This window comes from Xenopus tropicalis, chromosome 8 (assembly GCF_000004195.4).
Source record: "Xenopus tropicalis strain Nigerian chromosome 8, UCB_Xtro_10.0, whole genome shotgun sequence".
NCBI classification, from domain to species: domain Eukaryota; kingdom Metazoa; phylum Chordata; class Amphibia; order Anura; family Pipidae; genus Xenopus; species Xenopus tropicalis.
In genome coordinates, this window is record NC_030684.2 from 117,886,888 (window position 1) to 117,903,795 (window position 16,908).

General features: G+C 43.4%; 1 pseudogene; it reads right to left on the reverse strand.

The window, feature by feature from the left end:
• Positions 1-13,443: 13,443 nt before the first annotated feature.
• LOC116407377 lies at positions 13,444-13,567 on the reverse strand (annotated as a pseudogene).
• Positions 13,568-16,908: the final 3,341 nt, after the last annotated feature.

Here is a 16,908-nt window from a genome sequence, read left to right on the forward strand (position 1 = left end):
TGTCTTTTTCCTGCTGCAGCCTCTCTCCTTCTGTTTCTGCTGCTGCTGCGTCTCTTCCTGCTTCCGCCTGTTGATATTGCAGGATCAGCTGAAGGTGCAGGTGGGGGTCATCTGAACCCAACAATTGCAAAGCTGCTTGCAAGGATTAATTCCTGTCACCCTGCCCACTGCAGCTATTACTATCCTCTCGCTGAGAGGATCCAGGAGCAGAGTTCATCACTGGCATGTCCTGAGTGGCATAGTCTCCTGACTCAGGGGTGTAGTTTTGCTGCTGCCATCTTGCAATGCTTTACCAAAATAAAAGATAGAAAAGAAAAACGAGAAGGGAAGGCAAACTGTTTGCAACACGTATGTCTTAAAAAAATAAGTCTGCACTGAGTTTGTCTTTGAAGTCAAGGATTCAGTCTTTAGTGCAAGGTTCAATTACTTAATCCAAGCACTAATGCTCTAAATAACAATATGCCACCGCTACCAAACAATTTGTCACTTCAGACGCACGTGACTTTAGGCGTGGCTGTCTAGAGGGTCCCCTGCTCAGTCTCTCACACCTGACACACAGGTCAGACTAGCGTCACAGCACCCCAAAGACCAACCAGCACTCACCAACTCATACACAACTTGCTGCCACCACTCTCATACTTCTTACACTGGCGATGAGAGATGCCAAGCACACTGATAGAGAAAGGGTTAATGTAAAGAACTGACACACACTCTCCTTACCAGCAGTCAAAGGGTTAATCAGCATGCAGAGGGCTAAGGCACACAACACAGTTACACACTCGGAGGTTAGGTACGTTTTAGAGCATTAAGGACAAACTTATTAAATTTTATATTTAATATTATAAAAGGTATAACAGTGCACATTTAAAACAAGATGTTACAAAAAGGACATACAATAAAATATAAGTACAGGTATCGGACCCCTTATCCGGAAACCCGTTATCCAGAAAGCTCCGAATTATGGAAAGCCTGTCTCCCATAGACTCCATTATAAGCAAATAATTCAGAATTTTAAAATTGATTTCCTTTTTTTATGTAGAAATAAAACAGAACCTTGTAATTGATCCCAACTAAGATATAAATAATCCTTATTGGATGCAAAACAATCCTGTTGGGTTTAATTAATGTTTTATTAATTTTTTAGTAGACTTAAGGTATGGAGATCCAAATTATGGAAAGACCCCTTATCCGGAATACCCTTGGTCCCGAGCATTCTGGATAATGGGTCCTATACCTGTACAAACAGTTTTTTGTAAAATAAAAGGGAAAAATATAGAAGTCCTATACTATACAAAGCAAAGTCCTTCTAGTCCTGGAGGCAAGGGGAAACCACAGGATAAACTTCCAATAGAAATTGGTCCTCCACAGAATATCAGAGTATAGTCAGAAGAGCTGACTATTTATCCCAGTTTGCAGGGGATCAGGTAACTGGACACTCCCCCCTCCCTCAGGAATGCAAGGGGAGTCACCATTAGCAGGGCAAAAGAAAATTATACATGCCCAGAAAAACCAGATCCATCAGGTGGATTAGGCTGTGGACGTTGCACAACAGGTGACTCAGATGAACACTCCGTTTCCTCAAGAAGTATTACACCTTCACCAGAGGAAGATAATTCATCAATACATTTGGTTTCGTTTTTCTGATTTTTTTTTTTTTACTTTAACCTTTTTTGCACGTGAAAAACTTCTACCTCAGAAGGGGCCCCAGGCTTAGATCCTGTTTTAAATCCTACTTCTCAGACCTATAACCCCTCGTACTGCTGTGTTGAACCCTCACCTCACCCAATTCAGGTTTTATGGGTAAGACAGGGCCCCGTTACTGGCTCCTGCCTCTTTAGCTGCTTTAGTCTTATTTGCATAAAACATTGGACAAGCATGATCTATATGCCTGCCCTTTCCACACAACCAGCTGTGACATGATCTTTTGATCCGCAATGACAACATATTACAAAATCACAGTAAAAACTCAAACTTGAAATAGTTAAGTGTCAGACAATGGGTCAGTGGAGTCAGCAAAAACTCAGTAGATGGTCTGTCCTCATCTGGATAATCCAGCAGGTATTTCTCAATTCCTTCTGAGGTCGGAATGACCGTGTACAAAGAGGAAACGTCCATAGTAGCCAATAGAAGTCTACTTGGTAGTAGGTAAAGGGCATGTAGTTTACCTAACAGGTCACCTGTATCCGTGATATAAGTGTTAGACTTCTGTATTATGGGTTGTAAAAAGTAGTCCACATAGAGGTTGCAAAAGGGAGTCACATGCACTTACAATCGGGCGTCCCGGTGGTGTGGTTAAACTTTTATGTATTTTAGGGAGTGTGTAGAAGATAGGACACTTCGGAAATTCCTTAGTTAGGAAGTTGAAAACATCGGTGGTATTAAAACCACCCTGCAAGCCTAATGTAATGTAATGTTATCAACCACTCTTTTAAAAGACCAACCAGGGTCCCTGTCTAGTTTTATGATAGGCCGTGGTGTCAGCAAGTTGTTTGGTAATCTCTTGTCAGTAATAGGAGTAATCTAAGACTACTATGGAACCACCCTTATCCGCAGGACGGATAACAATATTGGAATTTTGGGATAAGCTATTGATCGCATCCCTTTCGCACCTAGTAAGGTTGGGGTATACTTGTGCTGTGTGCATATGCTTACGAGTCTCATCTATAATCAGTCTGGTAAACGCTTCAATAGATTTAGGGGTATTTGGTGGTTCGAATTGGCTTGAGGCTTTAAAACGTGTAGTGTGATCAGAGGGGGTGCGGAAATGGTCTTTAAGTTTCATGTTCCGCTGAAATCTATGGATGTCTATCATATCGAGCGTATGAGTCTATGATATAGGGACAAAAGATAAACCCTTAGATAAGAGTGCCAATTCAGAATCAGTTAATATGAGTGCTCAGGTTGAATACTACTTGTTCCGTGGTCTTAGGTTTTTTGCGGAAGGAGTGTTGACGCCCCCCTCGCCTCTTATGGGGGCGCCCACTGAAGGGGGGACGGGTATTGGACCCTAAAAAATCTGTCTGAGAGGACACTGGTGTGATGGTTGATGTGTTGGGGCCCAAAAAGGTCTCCCCCTACGAAAGCCCCGCTTCCTAGTAGGGGAGTCTAAGGAGGTGTTAGTATAAGGAGAAGAGTCAATTCTGTCAGTATGGGAAAGCTGTGTTGAATGAGTCCTCCCCCAGGACAGAGTCACCCCACCGGTTAGCCACCGGTAAACCCGTCTGTTTTGATAGTCAGTGGTAACAGTAGTCAAATTTGCCTTTTAAACTTGTGTAGTGCAGTAGTGTATTGGGTAACCTGGTCCTGCAGCTTCTCTAGCCACTTGTGCTCTTTATCATTCACCAGTGTATGATAGACATCTCTGTTTTAACAGTCTTTAGGTTTTTACTGACCTCTTCTATGACCAATAACATCAAGTCCATATAACACTTATTAAGAATTTGGCACCACCTCTTGCAGAAGTTCACGTTGTTGGGGCCGATTGTCGGGATGTTCCGGATCCTGAATCCCCTCGGGATATGCTGTTTCTTATAAAAGTCGGATAAATAAATTCCATGTAGCTTAATCTCAGAAGCTGATGGTATAGATCAGTGCTAGAAGATTGTGGGATGATGTCGTCTGCCGTTTCATCAAACAGTATATCAGCCGCCTCTGCATCAGAGAACTGGAAGCCGGATAACGGTACTTCCACTACTTCGCGTCCATCAGATTTTGCCATAGTCAGGTGTTATTAGCAAGGTAATTTCAAAAATATACATAGATTTAAAGTACTCTGGTGCACTGTTAGAAGCAATAATCAAGAACCTATAGGAGCAGGCACTCATGTTTAACAAAAATATAGCAAGCCTGGGTGCAGTATAAAAAACATGCAAAACAATAAACAGTGTGCCGCACTCACAGGTCTTAAGGTGCAAAAAAAGAAACTTTTATTGAAAAATTGACTGACGTTTCTCAAAGTACAATTGTGACAAACAAAACCCGCTAATAAACACAACAACGGCGCCAAAAGGAGTGTGATGTCATATAGTGGGAGTGTAAATACCAATGAGGACATAAAGATGTAAAAAAACAAAAAGAAATATAAAGAAAATGTGCAAGACGACCAAAGAGAAGCACCACGTGTGTGGGGAGTAAAAAAGTGAAGACTGAAAAAGTAGAAAGGCGCAGATACCCTAGTAGAGCTGAACTGCAACTGCCAGGTACCTTAGTCAGCTTGGAGTACATAAAAAAAAAAATTATTTAAATTTAATGATTATTTTATTCCAGTTAACCTTAAACCCTGCAGCTAAACAGAAATTACTGACATGATCATGTGCCCTTCCCACTATTTCCTTGATTAATTCCCTCTTAACTTCTACTGTGCTCCACCTCCTTTCCCCAGGCACGTAAGCTATATACGTTTTTTAGCCTACCAACCGTTATTAGATTGGTGGGGGTTAGGTAAAAACAAAGGGTTTTTTTTCAGAGAAAGGGGAGAGAAAAGGCAAGAGGAGGGAGAGAGGATATATGACCCTGTCAAACCTTTCCTTTTGCTTCCTTGATCCCTTATATGCTTCAACATACTCCCCTTGTGCTATCCTCTTCTAACAATGTTAAGTTTTCACACTCCCCTCCCATTTTCTCTCTTCTCCTACCTTCACTTTCCCTTTCTCTACCTTGTGGTCTGAGAATATTGAAACATCTGTACTAAAACCCTCCCCCTTCACATTCTGCGATATATAAAGATTTTATCTAACCTTGATATAATTTTGCCCGTTTCTGCTTCCCACGTGTACCTATCCCTCTTATCCCCTACACACTACATAATTACAATCTTTTATCATCTTTAACAGTACCCTACTAGAGGCATCTAATGCTTCCCCCCCACCCCCTTCCCTATCCTCTTTTGCTGTTACACAATTAAAATCTCCTACAATTATTGTTGGCCCCTTCCCCGGCAAAAAAACATTACATTTTTTAAAAATATCAATTCTTCCCCTCACAACTGTTGGTGCATACATATTAAACAGCTGTATACTCTTCCCCGCTACTTGCATATTAACCATTAATAACCTGCCTGGCTCAACCATCGTACAGTATAACTGAACTTTAACCTTATCATTTTTTACCAGCACCCCAACCCCTGCATTACGATTATCTCCACCCCCGACCATATTGCCTTCCCATGTTTCCATTCCCTGTCAACAGGACAATTCCTAATACCACATTCTTGCAAACAAAAGATATCATCATTTAAAGTTCCTATATGCTCCAGGATTGGCTTCCTCATTGCATTCGCCCTTACAATTCTGACATTTAAGGAGCATATTTGAACCGACATAGTTTAACAAAATACTGATAGCACTATATCGGCATGGCACTACTTTCTTTTTTTCCCAGACCTTCCCCCAGTCTTACGCTCACTGGATCTCAGAGTCTCTTCCACCACTGTTCCATCTGCTTGTCGTCCTCTACTTTCCTCTTCTTTCTTCGATTGTAGTTCCGCCACTGCCGTTCTCAGGTGCTCCAAACTCTGCTTGGCCTGCTCCTCCTCACTTTCTTCCTTCAGCACTTCGTAGCTATTTGCAGAATGTAATTTTCACTTTTTGGGGGGATTGAACACTCTGCGCTGCTTTGTCTCGTTTCCTTGCTCCTGCTTGGGATGAAGTCCATCTCAGACTGACTCCGATTCCGTGCTGACGTCCCACCCCATTTTTGGGGTTTTCTCCAGCTCCGCTGCACTGTCTTGACTCTTCTCGTCGATCTGTAACTTGCCCTCAGAGTCCTACTCAGACTGTACTCAGACATCCGCCTCCTCTGCCTCTCCTTGTCCCTCTCTGTCTCCTTGTGCTGCTGACAGCCCCGATGGGCCCGCTGGTGCTCTGGCCCCCTCCTGCACCTCCTCATTGACCTTGTCCATCCTCTGGGGAGCAGTCCTTGCATAGGTGCTCCTCCAGCCCACAGATATCAAATCGCCTCGGCTTTGGGCACCATCCCACCTTGTGGCTTACTTCTCCACAATTTCTGCATCTTGGGGCATTAGGGCACTCATCCTTGATGTGCCCAAACTGCAGGCATAAACGGCCGTATTTAGGCTGCCCTGGATACGATAGAAAGCCTCTGTTGCCTCCCAGGGAAAAGTTCGCCAGAGGATGTTTCACTTCCCTGATTCCTTCTGGGTCTGGTACCAGTCTTACCCAGAACTTGATTTTCCCATTGAAGATATCATAGGGATTGAACTGCTTTGATCCCTCCTCTCACCGTCGTGCAGTACCTCTTCAGAAACGCTTGAACCTCGTCCAGGTCCGTGAAGGGGTTTAACAAGTGTACAGTCACTGGTTTCTCTTCCATCTGGAAGCTTGGTACCAGCATGATACCTTCCAGCTCTGGAGTGTTTATCAGCTCTTTCCCCTTCTCGTAGAAATTCATGCAGTCGTCCTCTCTGTAGAACGTGAGGTTGTAGATTCCCTGCCACTGGAAATCTTGCATGCAGAAAATCTTAAGTGGTTCCAGCTTGAACTTGTCTCTCAGCAGCGTCTCCACCACAAATTCGAGACTCTCTTCTCTGGTGACCTGGCTCAACCCGAAGGCGTACAGTATTCCTGACGCGATTCTCAAAGGCCGCCATGCCTCTTGCGATCACTTGTTCTTAGCCAAAAGGCCAAGAAGCGATAACCCGAATTGCACACACACCGACGGGCCCAGATCCTCACTTGGTTGGTCTACATCCATGGGGAGAGGGGCAATAACGCCTCCTGCACCTACACTACCTTCCCCCCAACCCCCACATTACAGCATCTCTACAGCTGCCCTTCTCTGGCATCTAGCTCTCTTTTGCGGCCTGCACTGACCAAGCACTCGGCACCGGAACAGCAACTTCACCACTCTCCCAGAAGCCAACATTTGCATTTGCAATACGATGAAATGTGATGCTTTGTTGCTTGCTGCTTCCTCAAAAGAACCCTCCCTTGAATATGTCTCAAACGTGTTGAAATGCAATACGATGGAAGCGCATAAAAAATATAAAGAAAACAATTTGTGGAAATGCACATGTGATCACCACCACTGGATGCGGTAAAAGTGCGCACTCCCCAGATGACAAATATGATATGCAGAGATAAGTCAAAGCGAATGTTGAATGAAGTATGATTCAGAATCTCCATAAGGTTAAAGAGGCAAAAGAGAACAGAAATAGTATAATACCATTTATTAAAAACAATCCTGCAACAATATAGGCTACTCACAGGGGCAGATTTACCAAAACACGAATTTGAATCCTTAATGGGAAAAATTCTGATTGGAAACGAAAATATTGCGACACTTCCGTCGCCATTGCAACGTTTTGTATTTTTCGCAACTTTTTTGTATTGAACGATCGTAAACGGCGTTAAAACCTTTCCGACTTTGCATGATTTTGGAAGCCTCCCATAGGAATAAATGGCACTCTGCAGCTTCAACCTGGCCCAAGGAAAGTCAAGAGTACCAAAGCTTGAATGAATCCAAAACTTTCGTACTCGGTGCAACAATACGATTTTTTTGCGACGGCGGCAAAAAAGTCACGTAAAATACGTGCAAGATACGAAAAAGTCACGACGGCGACAGTCGCAAAAATACAGATCACTACGGAAAAAAACATTCGGAGTGTTCATGGATTAGTAAATGTGCCCCACAGTGTCTGGATATGAAATAGTCCTCTCGCAACTTTATCCTTTCTCAATTTACTCAACAAAGGCTCTGTCACGAGGAGACGCCGTGGAGTACCAGGAAGTTGGGAGCCTGAAGACTGGGGAACCCGGAGTGTAACCATAGATCACAGGACTGGTGTCAGAGGCCATGATGATCAGTGAAGAACTTAAATAAACGTAATAAAGTAACAGTGCACACAGACGATATACACACTTGAATATTTGAATCAGCAGGCAGAGACGTAATCCAATTCAGGCCAAAGGTCAGGGGACATCGAACAAGCAGTCGAGGACAGGCCAAGGTCAGAACCGGGGAAATAAGAGCAGAACAAGGAAGGGAACAGGGCAAGAGCAGGAACAAGACTCAGAATCTGGAGTTTGGAACCAGAAGGGGATGACGAGGAAATCCACAGGAACAAGGAACACAGCGGCAGGGTCACAGGAAACAGATCAATGACCAAGCAAGGGGCAATGGTCAGGGACAGGCTTATAATGAGTCAAGATTAGACGATGGGAAACGCGTGAGGATAATGAAGTGAGTGGGGGAAAGGGAGCAGACAGAAAAGTAGAAGACAGACAATAGAATTGGACAGAATCAGCCCAAAATGCCTCCAGTGGCTCAGGAGGCAAATGTACGTTGCCAGGAACACCCCAAGCCGTGTTCAATTCCCGACTGATCCTGACATGCTCTATTGCACATATGAATAGGATGGGGGACAGCGGGCATCCCTGCCTCACACCCCAGATTTGATATTTACAGTATTAGTTAGAAAACCATTAACCTGAAATCTACTCAATATTTGTATACAGACTGATCCAAGACAGCATTCTTTCTGGTACTCCCATCCTGCTCAACACTTTAAATATAAAATATCTCCACTCTCGCCAAGGCAATTATCTCTCTTCCTTTCTGCTTCAGAATTCTCTTGCCTCTTCAAACTCGTACTCCAGATAGGGGATGTATCAGATATTAAACTGATAAGAACAGTTTTTTTTTTTCATTACAAAACATTCAAAAACATTAACAATACATTAAATCTAAACCACATCAATTTCAGCAAAAACAAATAATTACTGCAGAGGATGTGATGCTTTCTCTTGACTTCTCAGAAAACAGGTCCTTAATTCGTTCATGCTGGTAAATGTCATATCATAGCAGCCTTGTTGATGAAAAACATGAACACAGAAGATGCTTGGTCAGTCCATTCCTAATTACTCCTCAACGATGTCTTTCTGTATCAGCCGCAACATAAATTTCTCCTTCTCTCTCGGAAAATACACCTTTACAGTGTTTGGTGCCTCCCACAAAGCTCACCTTCTCTCGATAGATAATTCCTGGTCCCCAGTGACAGCATGCCTCTCAACCTTAACAGAAGAGAACCAGGGTTCCTCCGGTATTCATTGAGTACTGCCTTCACCTAATAGCAGCATGGACCCAACCTGTCGGGTAAGGGCCAAAAGGCCGAGTAGAAGGGGCCACACGCACGCCAATGACTAGACTGGGCACTGACGGGCCCAGATCCTGACTGGGTCTACCTACATGGGGAGAGGGGCAACGACCTGCCCCTACCCAATTGAATTTTGGCTTTGTGTAACTCTTTACAAACCTTACTTGTTTCTGCACAATTCAATCCTTGTATTAACCCCATCTCAGCTTTATCCTATATTACTCCCACCAACCGTCTTCTGTTTGTCCGTACCTCCTCTGGTTCCTACAGGATCTTGTACTTTCACTTTCTTTTCGATGTACAGATAAAATTGTGGACAATAAAACCTTTTGGGCCTTTTATTATCCCACTGGTACATTCCCATCCCCCTAAATATATCATAAGTGCAGCCGTTGATGAATTCCTTGTGAGAAATATGTAATGCCCATGACCACATCAATATCAGGAAAATCCCACCCCCGTTTCACACTGGTTTTTAACAACCTCCCTCTTAATTTTTTTGTATGCTGTTCCCCAGAAAAATATAAACAGCAGTCTTTGCCACATTTCTTTGTGTGGGCGGTAATACCATACAAATAGACAGCAGAATTGGCAATATTACCCCTTTTACTATTAGCAGTTTTCCCCCAAAAGAGCTCCCTTAATCTCCATAAGTTTAACTTTTGTGCGACTCTATTCCCTACTTCATCACAACTGTCTTTCCCTTTTAAGGTTGTTAATAAATGTTAATCCCAATACCTTAATTCCCCTTGCCTCTTCCTGTAAATTTGTGTCTGTGATGTCTATTTTTTTCCCAAATTGCTTGTACCAACTTTTATTCCAATTTACCTTAAACCATGCGGCTAAACAGAAGTTACTGACATGATCCTGTGCTTTTTAACCCCTCCCTTGTACTGTTTACCAGTGTCACATCATCCATATATCCCAAAACTTTTACCCCCTTTTTACCACTCCCCGGAACCTCATACCCTTTAATCTGTATATCCTTCCTTATTGCTTCTAATAGTGGTTCTATTACACATATAAACCATTACTGGTGACATTGGACACCCCTGTCTTACTCCTGACTGAATTTTAATTCTCCTCCCCACCTTTCCATTTATCACTATTCTACTATAAATATCTTTATACAGCGCTTTTATTACCCGTCCAACTCCCTCTGGCACTCCTATTTTCTCTAGTACCTTAAACAAAAAGTTATGAGCCACCCTGTCGTATGCTTTTTCAAAATCAATGTTAGTAACAACCAAACTCCCCCTCCCATATCATGTCCCTCAGTAAGATTAGATTCTGCTGGATCGTTCTTTCCGGTACAGCACACACCTGCTCCTCTCCTATCACCTTATCAATCTCTAATTTAAATCTGTCAACAGAACAATTCCTAATACTACATTCTTGCAAACAAAAGATATCGGCATTTAAAGTTCCCATATGCTCCAGGATTGCCGCCCTCCTTGCATTAGCCCTTACGCTTCTGACATTTAAGGAGCATATTTGAACCGACATGTTTTAACATAAAATACTGATAGCATTATATCGGCATGGCACTGTCGTAGTTACACTCCTATAATCCTCCAGGGATATAAGATTCTCGCCCACAATGAGTAAGTTACTCTTGGAATTGAATAACTGCTTACTCAAATCGAGCCTGGCCCCGAAGTTCCCCCTGGGCCTGACTAGAACCATTCAGATTCACTCAGGATATTAACCAGACAGCTTTATTAGAGGTATACATTAATACAGAGTATTACAATACAGAGTATTAAATAATAGCTCATACGTCCTGAAAGCTCGTGAGGACGTGAGGGAACATCTAACAATACAGCATGTTACCATTTAACCATTTCTTCTTCCATGGGGTAGATCCTGTGGCATCCAATCATCATCCTTGGTTTTGCATAACTATCCCCCTCTGTTCATCTTTAGTAAAACTAACTAGCATCAACACAATAGGCCCAAAAAGGTAAACTGTTATGTCCGCACAGTGTCCAGAATGGTATCTGTGCAGTGGGGGTGTTTTTAGGGCTATTTGCGACAACTAAGAAGGCCATTAACCAAGGACAACAGCTGCATTTTCTTTTTCTGTGCCTATACTTTGACCTTTAACCTTCAGCTGTTTTGTCAGCTGTTCTATACCAGTGTCCAATTTTAAACTTATTTGACTATGACCTTGTATACAGTTTATATTTAAGATAACAGGCACTACTTTCTTTTTTTCCCAGCCCCTCCCCTAGTCTTATGCTCACTTTGTCTCGGAGTCTCTTCCACCACTGTTCTGTCTGCTTGTCTTCCTCCGCTTTCCTCTCCTTCCTTTGCTTGCAGCTCCGCCACTGCCGTTCTCAGGTGCTCCAAACTCTGCTTGACCTGCTCCTCCTCGCTTTCCTCCTGCAGCACCTCGTAGCTATTTGCAGAATGCGAAATCCCCCGTCGTTTTCACTTTCTTGGGGGATGGACACTCTGCGCTGCTTTGTCCTTTTTCCTTGCTCTTGCTTTGGGTGAAGTCCATCTCAGACTCTGACTCCGATTCCATGCTGACGTCCCACCCCATTTTTGGGGTTTTCTCCAGCTCCGCTGCACTGTCCTGACTCTCCTCATCGATCTGTAACTCGCCTTCAGATGACTCCTCCTCAGCCTGTACTTTGGCATCCACCTACTCTGCCTCTCCTTGTCCCTCTGTCTCCTTGTGCTGCTGGCAGCCCCGATGGGCCCGCTGGTGCTCAGGCCCCCTCCTGCACCTCCTCATCGGCCTCATCCATCCTCGACGTCGGCTCCTTCTCCTCTCTCTCCCTCAGCTGTGGCCTCTCACCTGTGACTAAAGTGTTACCAGCTCTATTTACCAGCCCTGCTACAGCTCTCGCATATGATTGGGCAACAGCTGAGTCTTTATAAAAGTATAGCCTTTTTTTCTGGGGGCAGTCCTTGCATAGGTGTCCTTCCAGCCCACAGATGTCGCATCTCCTCGGCTTTGGGCACCGTCCCACCCCATGGCTTCCTTCTCCACAATATCTGCATCTTGGGGCATTAGGGCATTCATCCCTGATGTGCCCAAATTGCAGGCATAAACGGCAGTATTTAGGCTGTCCCGGATACGACAAAGCCTCTGTTGCCTCCCAGGGAAAAATTCGCTGGAGGATGTTTCACTCCCCCGATTCCTTCTGGGTCTGGCGCCAGTCTTACCCAGAACTTGATTTTCCCATTGAAGAAGTCATAGCGATTGAACTGCTTGATCCCTCCTCTCACCGTCAAGCAGTACCTCTTCAGGTAAGCTTGAACCTCGTCCAGGTCCGTGAAGGGGTTAAACAAGTGTACAGTCACTGGTTTTTCTTCCATCTGAAAGCTGGGTACCAGTATGATACCTTCCAGCTCTGGAGTGTTACTGAGCTCTTTCCCCTTCTTGTAGAAATGTGAGGTCATAGATCCCCTGCCACAGGAAATCTTACATGCAGAAAATCTTCAATGGTTCCAGCTTGAACTTGTCTCTCAGCAGCGTCTCCACCATGAATTCAAGATTCACTCTCCTTCGGTGACCTGGCTCAACCAGAAGGCTAACAGTGTTTTTGAGCGATTTTCAAAGGCCGCCATGCCTCTTTTGATCACTTATTCTTAGCCAAAAGGCCGAGAAGCGATAACCCGAATTGCGCACGCACCGACAGGCCCAGATCCTCACTTGCTCTACCTCCATGGGGAGAGAGAGGGGCCATAACGCTTCCTCCTGCACCTACACTACCCTCCCCCCAACCCCCCACATGAGACACAAGCCCCACATTACAGCACCTCTACAGCTGCCCTTCTCTGGCCTCTTTGGGCCTCTAGCTCTCTTTTGCAGCCTGCACCGGACAAGCACTCCGCACCAGAACAGCAACTTCACCACTCTCCCAGAAGCCAACATTTGCAGAGCCCCACCTCTTTCTTGCGCACACAACAAACTCCTGCAACGAGTCCCGGCTGAAAGGGGATCAGACCAAATAAAGGGGGGAGACGACAGCAACCTGTCTCCTGCTTCTACTGTTGCACAACAAACACCACTGACTACTTGCTCCTGCTTCCCTGTCCTGCTTTCTTCTCCTTATCTGTCTCTTTAACTCTCTCCTTCCTTGCATCCAGCCCACTTGTGCTGTTGCTGCTGCTGTCATTCAGTACAGTACAGCTCAGCTTGCCCCTGCTTTGCCTTGTTTCACTTCACACTGCTTCCTCCGTTTTCGCCCGACAAACTTTGCAAAGTGCTGCAAAGCTTTTTTTTTCCTTCCTTGGGCTGTTGCTGCTGTTTCTTTGCACTTGTTGTGCTGCTGCTGCTGCTGATTTTTGCTTGTTCTGATTTTTCAAACTGAATAAAGAGGTGCATCGGTCCTGGAGGTACTGCAATACCAGGTTGATGCGTGGAGTGGACAGAGCAAGCTCTTCTTCCATCTCCCTGTTCCAAAAATCCATTTAATATACAGTGGCTTGCAAAAGTATTCTGCCCCCTTGAACTTTTCCACATTTTGTCACATTACAGCCACAAACATGAATCAATTTTATTGGAATTCCACGTGAAAGACCAATACAAAGTGGTGTACACGTGAGAAGTGGAATGAAAATCATACATGATTCCAAACATTTTTTACAAATAAATAACTGCAAAGTGGGGTGTGCGTAATTATTCAGCCCCCTCAATACTTTGTAGAACCACCTTTTGCTGCAATTACAGCTGCCAGGCTTTTAGGGTATGTCTCTACCAGCTTTGCACATCTACAGACTGAAATCCTTGCCCATTCTTTGCAAAACAGCTCCAGCTCAGTCAGATTAGATGGACAGCATTTGGGAACAGCAGTTTTCAGATCTTGCCACAGATTCTCCATTGGATTTAGATCTGGACTGTGACTGGGCCATTCTAACACATGGATATGTTTTGTTTTAAACCATTCCATTGTTGCCCTGGCTTTATGTTTAGGGTCGTTGTCCTGCTTGAAGGTGAACCTCCGCCCCAGTCTCAAGTCTTTTGCAGACTCCAAGAGGTTTTCTTCCAAGATTGCCCTGTATTTGGCTCCATCCATCTTCCCATCAACTCTGACCAGCTTCCCTGTCCCTGCTGAAGAGAAGCCCCCCCAGAGCATGATGCTGCCACCACCATATTTGACAGTGGGGATGGTGTGTTCAGAGTGATGTGCAGTGTTAGTTTTCCGCCACACATAGCGTTTTGCATTTTGGCCAAAAAGTTCCATTTTGGTCTCATCTGACCAGAGCACCTTCTTCCACATGTTTGCTGTGTCACCCACATGGCTTGTGGCAAACTGCAAACGGGACTTCTTATTGTTTTCTGTTAACAATGGCTTTCTTCTTGCCACTCTTCCATAAAGGCCAACTTTGTGCAGTGTACGACTAATAGCTGTCCTATGGACAGATTCCCCCACCTGAGCTGTAGATCTCTGCAGCTCCCCCAGAGTCACCATGGGCCTCTTGGCTGCATTTTTGATCAGCGCTCTCCTTGTTCGGCCTGTGAGTTTAGGTGGACGGCCTTCTCTTGGTAGGTTTACAGTTGTGCCATACTCCTTCCATTTCTGAATGATTGCTTGAACAGTGCTCCGTGGGATGTTCAAGGCTTTGGAAATCTTTTTGTAGCCTAAGCCTGCTTTAAATTTCTCTTAAATTTCCTGTCCCTGACCTGTCTGGTGTGTTCTTTGGACTTCATGGTGTTGTTGCTCCCAATATTCTCTTAGACAACCTCTGAGGCCGTCACAGAGCAGCTGTATTTGTACTGACATTAGATTACACACAGGTGCACTCTATTTAGTCATTAGCACTCATCAGGCAATGTCTATGGGCAACTGACTGCACTCGGACCAAAGGGGGCTGAATAATTACGCACACCCCACTTTGCAGTTATTTATTTGTAAAAAATGTTTGGAATCATGTATGATTTTCGTTCCACTTCTCACGTGTACACCACTTTGTATTGGTCTTTCACGTGGAATTCCAATAAAATTGATTCATGTTTGTGGCTGTAATGTGACAAAATGTGGAAAAGTTCAAGGGGGCCGAATTACTTTTTGTAATATATGGTAAATACTTTTTAGTTGCCAAAAAATAAGAATATGTGACTAACTGAAATTGATTTTACATTTTTATTATGCTATACTTTATAAAATAAAATGAAAAAGAGAGATGTTTGATGTTACTGCTGCCTTTTTTTGATGAGTTGTAGAAGACATATTGAATTGAATAAGTCCAGAATTCACACAGACTATACATGCCATACAGAGTTAAAGACAGTTGAAGACTAGACTGTAGAAGACTGTTCTTCGAATAAAGTCATCAAGCATAATGAAATACTAGTAATACTATACTAGTAGTAGTCACTTAGTACAATAACATTTTTGGCATTATGTGCACAGTAATCAACATCATCATCATTTATACATTAAAAGCAGTAAAACTGTCAAAAGGCAAAATTCATAGCTTGAAATTGAATTTGAGGAATTCCTCCTGGTAGTGGCAAGTTGTCAACTTGAACTAAATAATAACTAACTTAAAGTTAGTGGCACGCATCAGAAAGAGACAGACAACATGCAGCAGTCACTTTTGCACAGTCACATAGTAGTAGTCTGTCATAAAATTGACATTTGCTTTCAGAAAAATAAGCCGTTCAGCATTTTGAGGAGACAGTCTAGAGCGACTATGAGAACAAACATCCCTAGGTGTACTAAAAAGCTGTTCACTTTGAACTGATGTAGGTGGAGAGCAGAGATAGATCTCTGCAGTTTTTGCTAAATTTGGGAAGATAATTCTATTTCTTTTCCACCATTGAACAGGATCTTCTGAGCGATCAATATTTTGATCTAGATAGAAAGCATTAATTTCCTTTTCAACAGTATTAGTGGGCATAGGTTGATGATTTTTTTTTTCCCAAACAGTTCCTCCCAATTATTCCAATTACTTTTTTTTTTTTTGAAGGTGATGGACCTGTTTCTCTACCTGGTGATTTACCCTGCTTAGAGTTTTTATCATCATGGCTTTTAGGAAGAGTGCTACCACCACTGCCACTATCATCACTATAATGATCACTGTCATCTTCAATTGTTAAGGCTGGATCAGCATTAAGTACAGTTGCAACAGCCTGCTGTCCAAAGTTTAACTTTATATCTGGGGTCTAATGCTGTAGCAACAACTAAGATACTATTCTCTTCTAGTCCCTGGAACCTTGACTGAATGGATGATAGCATAAGATTTTTCATATGCTTGATACCATCATCTGCTACATCAGTGCTTATGTAACGCTTTAGCTTGACACTGCTGGTAAGATAATGGATATACAAGCGTTTGAAGCACTTATCTCTCGTCAGTTCCTCAAATGGCTGTAGAATGCCTATAACTGTTTCCATGAGACCCCATTGTTGTGCATGGATATGCTGCATGTTGTCTGTCTCTGAAATATACAAGTTAACTGCACGTTTCTGTTCCATCATTCTCTGCAGCATCAGGTAAGAAGAATTCAATCTAGTAACAACATCTTGAATAAGGTTATGATTTGGAAGGCCTAACTCTGACTGCAACTCAGTAAATCTTGCTTTTGCACTTGATGAGTGTTTAAAATGACCAACTGTTTTTCTGCATACTGCTATCATATCATTTACACTGCGCTGTGAAAAAAGACTGTCATGGATACAGAGTTGGAGTGTGTGAGCAAAACAGCCAATGCTAGGAAGCTGAGCTTCAGACATGGCTTTAACCATGTTAGCTGCATTATCACGAACAATGATATGGCATTTTTTTTATGGGAATGTCCCATCTTTTCATGGTTTCTAGTACAGAATCTGCAA